General features: G+C 43.6%; 1 long non-coding RNA gene across 1 annotated transcript; it reads right to left on the bottom strand.

The window, feature by feature from the left end:
- Nucleotides 1–220: 220 nt before the first annotated feature.
- On the bottom strand, nucleotides 221–1,583 carry LOC118700989 (uncharacterized). The gene is made up of 2 exons (XR_004982385.1): nucleotides 1,123–1,583; nucleotides 221–1,078 (listed from the first exon to the last, which is right to left on the bottom strand). It is a non-coding gene; the product is annotated as an uncharacterized LOC118700989 (long non-coding RNA).
- Nucleotides 1,584–4,769: the final 3,186 nt, after the last annotated feature.

Below are 4,769 nucleotides of genomic sequence, written 5' to 3' on the forward strand. Positions count from 1 at the left end.
GGATGCCATTCCAGGTGCTTCCTCAATCCCAAGGTTCCCTTCCTCCCCAGTAAAGGGCCTAGAACCTGGCAAAAGCACATGGCCAGATGGTCTTCAACCCTCCAGAAGCAGTTTCTGTTCTCACCAGGCTCAAAGGCAGGTGCACCACTTTGCTCAAGGTCTCTTGGCTGATGCCGATTTTTGCCCCAAAAGGCGAGAAATTACTGCTTAAGAGACTCAGTCAAATAAGCAGGAGGTATTTTATTACGACGTCGGAGAAATCCTAAAATGGGATTTCTGAATCTTTACAGCAAAAGCGTACCTTTTTATACAGTTTTAGGTTTGGGATTACATCATATTCATGCATATACATATGGGGAGTGGTGTAGGCGGAGCGTGGGCGGGGACTTCTCTTTTGAGGATCTTCTCAGGGGTCGTTCCGGTCGGCCTTCATCATCTTCGAGGAGTCTTCCTCTTTAAACTTTTGAACCTCTCCCCAAATTTGGTCAATTCCCGGTGTAGTTGGCTTAGTCTCCAGGCCTTGGCAAGGGTCTCAGGGTCAATTTGACATGTTGGCCCTAAACGTGCTTTACCCAGCAGTTGTTCTTGACTCTGAAATGCACTGAACTTATCACTGTCTGTCCTTATCTCTTCCCTGTCATTATGTTCCATACCTTACCCAATTTATTGCTCTATGTGATTTCCTAACATTGAATATTTCCCATAACTGCTTTATATTCTATGCTTTAACCCATCATCTCTTGAAAGTAACTGTTTTAGGGGCTTCATTTCCCTCCTTTTCTTATAACTTACGAATTCTTTCGTCAAGTTCTAATCCTTCGGGGCGTTGATACGCCCGCACCATCGCCCAAATCATTTGGATCTTACTCATCAAGGATTTCAGCCTCCACCACAAGCATAGGTTCATAAAAGTCAGTATAAGCATTGCTATAGTTAAAATTAGTATCGGGTGTATCAGGTAATGAAAGACCTGTGTTGCTGTTGGGGAAAATCCTGTGAAAACGTCCCACCAGTGATGTTGGCCTACTTGTTCTACTTCAGTCAGGATGTTTTTTATTCTTTCTGAGTTGTGCTCCACCTGTAGGACCATGCGCTTTTTATTCTTTCTGAGTTGTGCTCCACCTGTAGGACCATGCGCTTAACTGTTTGGTTCACTTTTTGCACCAGTCTTCTTACTTCTGGATGCACGAGCATCGCCTTAAGAACCTCGACATCTATACCTATCTGTAATTTTGGCAACTCATGATACAGGTCGTAGTCTGCATTAATTAGCTGCTGGGTGGTTACAGGAGCGGTATAGTTAAAATCACAACCTATAATCTTGGTAAAATTACATACACAAAAGTTAGTATTGTTAGTTTCCTCTTGGCAACTATCTACAGTTACGTTACTGCAAGTTGTTCTGACGCAGGCGCATCCATTCCCTACATAATAAACCTGCGACCGTACTCTATTGTGTGGAAGCATTTCAAAAGTGCATACACTATTTTCAGCATCTAAGCATAAATCTTCTGTTTCTACTATAGCATTTTCACATATGTATCCTAGTTGCCCCCTAGGAATACATGCTTCTGTACTAACAGACTGCCACTGGCGTCATCATAACTCGCTCAAACATTATGATCTACTGGCCTAACAAGGACATTCTGATGTATGGTCCCTAAGGTAAGGATAGGGAAAATCGCCCTTTCCTCTGCAGCACTGATGGTAAGAACATAGGCTTCAATGTGCTCATGCTGTGGTACATAAGTAAAGTTTACTAATTGCCACCAGGCTTGATGGTCCCTTTCAAATTGTGTAGTATGACTATCCTTTAGTATCGTTTCTCTTATTTCCTGGGACAGCGTTCCTGACGTTCCTTCTCTTATTATCCCTGCTGCCACTGACTGTACCCACTGTTGTGTTTGTGTGCATTGGATAGCAAGCGCAATTTCCTTGCTAATGTCTCCTGTATAGCCAGCAATTCTAGCAAAATCTTCAGCAGTGTGATTTGCTACCAGGGTTAGTAACCTAACTACCAGTGATTGTGTTTCTGCCAATGTAAGCATGGATGAACTCAGGGGCACTTTAAGTTTTCCTAAGTTGGTGGTGACAGTACTCAATTTGTTAACCAATACCTCTTGATCTATGGTATTCAGTATTCCAAATCCAGTGCCGACCCATCCACTTATATCCCTTTGCGCCCGCCTGTGATAAGACCTAGTAGCTAGCCATGCCTCCCATCCTTTAAGGCTTTGTTGTATGAACGGTTGACAGTCCTTTTGCAGATGGGTAATGTTAGTCTGAATATTCATCTGCACCTTTTTCAGAGAGTACGTGGGGTCTAGCAGCAGTTTCAGTTCATTTGACCTCCTTACTACCTGGGGCCCGATAAAGGTTAAGTTATGCACCTTTCTACATTCAATTGGTGGAGTAATTTCTTGGGGCAAGTCTAAATTTGGATATAAGGAGATCACGTCTTCCGGTGATGCCACTTCGTATCTGGTAACACGTCTGGGGAAACTAGTACCCTGTTCCAGCGTTTTCGACTCCCTTTCACATGCGAACGTCATTGACTGATCTAATCTAAATGCCATCTCACACTGTGCTTTCCCTTCCTCGGGGCCGCTAGATGCTACGATCTTTCCCACAGGAAAGAGGAGAGGGTGAGGGTCAAAGGTTATATTTTGAGGATGTAGTTCCCCAAGTGAATCTTTTCTATAAATTACCGACTTTCGGGGTTGTGATCCAGGTGGGTCTTCCCTGAAGTCACTCCACAGACATGAAATTGGGCCCTTTTGCTGGATCCAAACGGTGGGCTTGCCCATTTTCACTGGACTAAAGGTAATCAGATTATGTTTAAAAGTTGGCATCAAGGGTTGGATTGTTAATACCAGCCGCCTTGTTTTTCCTTCTACTGGGTCAAGTTCCCGGCACCCAATTTGGATTTGATCTCCCTTCTGTGCCACTAGGTATGTCCGCTTATCCCATTCCTCTTTTGGGTATGGCTGATTGTTACGTAAGGCATAAACTTCGAAATAGGGCCCCTTCATCCCTGACTCCGGGTGAATACACTGGTGTGCATTGGACCATGGGTCTATTGGGGCAGAGTTTCGAGGAAAAACTACATTCTGCCCGAATTGTATGGATGTTAGAAAAATAACTATCATAAGTATGGCTTCCCCCATTGATCTTCCTGCCATTTGTATTTCCTTAGTGTGGGTGGTGCTGGATTCTGACGTCTATATTGCCTAAAATAAATTTGGTTAACTCGTGTAATAACCTTTTCTAATTCTGAGTCCAAATCTCTCTGTTTCTTAAATGGTCCTATTTGTTCAATTGTAAGAGAATGTTTTGGAACAGATGCATGACATCGGGCTGTTAATACTTTAGAGCGACTAAGCTTTAAACACTTTTGAAACCAGCGTTGCGCTTTCCAAAAACACCACCCTAATACCACTTGTTCAGGGGCCTCATATAATTCTCTGGCATCCAAAATAGACTTATCAGCAAACTTTTCCAAAGCTAAATAAGGATCATCATCTCCTATTTCTTTGGAAATACATTCATAACATTGAAGATCCTCTAAATTGCTTTGCACATTCCAAAATTTCCTATCACACCCGCCACAAAGAAAACCAATCTGTCCAACACAATTCTTTTTACCACAGCAGTAACACGGTTGGTCGTAGACAGGTTCCTGTGGGTCCGGCCCCTGATGACTGTATGTTTCAATCCACGTTGTCCACGATAGCGGTGCGCTGTCTAGTGCAGCTCTAGCTTCAGCATTAAATTCTGCTATGGGAAATAAAAGTTTCGGTAAGGTTAATGTCAGTTTGTGCTGGATTCTCTCGTGATCCCGAGGAGTCAGCTGATTCAGAAGGCTCCACATCCAAGGCAGGTCTTATCCATTTAGCTGGGATCCAAAGAGAACTTGGCTGGCATTCATATGGAACCCCAAGGGTCTGATGATCAGGTTAGTAGGGGTCTGGAGTGGAATCCGGGTCACGGTGTCTACTCCTCTTGTTTACTCCCCGGTGCTTTCTTGACCCGTGAGTAATGGATCCACGTAGGTCGCTCCTTAATTCGAACCGCGGTGAAGGTGGTCAGCAGCACTTGGAAAGGTCCCTCCCACTTTTCTTGTAGGGGTTTTCCTAAAAGATTCTTAACATACACCCAATCACCGGGATTAAAAGGATGCAACTTACAGTTAGGTTGTTTAGGTTGGTGGTCAATCACCACCGCAGCATTCTTGTCAAATTGCTTCCCCACCATAATCACATAATCATAAATATACTGATTACCTATTTGATCTACAGCGTCCCCATTTACAGTTTGCATAGCATAAGGTCTGCCGTACAGAATTTCAAATGGGCTTAGCCTTTCTTTCGATCTTGGCTTGACTCTCAGTCTAAGCAGAGCAATAGGCAAAGCTTGATACCAATGCAAATTAGTCTCCTGGCATATTTTGGCAATCTGCTGCTTAATAAGATGGTTCATCTTTTCCACCTGGCCGCTGGCCTGTGGGCGATAGGGCGTGTGTAATTGCCATTTGATTTGTAGTGCTTTGCTTATTGCCCTTACCACTTTTGCACAGAAATGTGTACCCCTATCCGAAGAAATGCTCTTCGGTACCCCAAACCGTGGAATGATTTCATTCAACAGTACTTTGGTCACTTCTCTTTCCTTATTTGTTCTGCAAGGGAATGCTTCAGGCCACCCAGAAAATGTATCAGTTAATACCAGCAAATATCGAAACCCTCCTTTTCTTGGGAGCTCAGAAAAATCAA

Source organism: Molothrus ater, unplaced genomic scaffold (genome assembly GCF_012460135.2).
Source record: "Molothrus ater isolate BHLD 08-10-18 breed brown headed cowbird unplaced genomic scaffold, BPBGC_Mater_1.1 matUn_MA503, whole genome shotgun sequence".
Lineage (NCBI taxonomy): Eukaryota > Metazoa > Chordata > Aves > Passeriformes > Icteridae > Molothrus > Molothrus ater.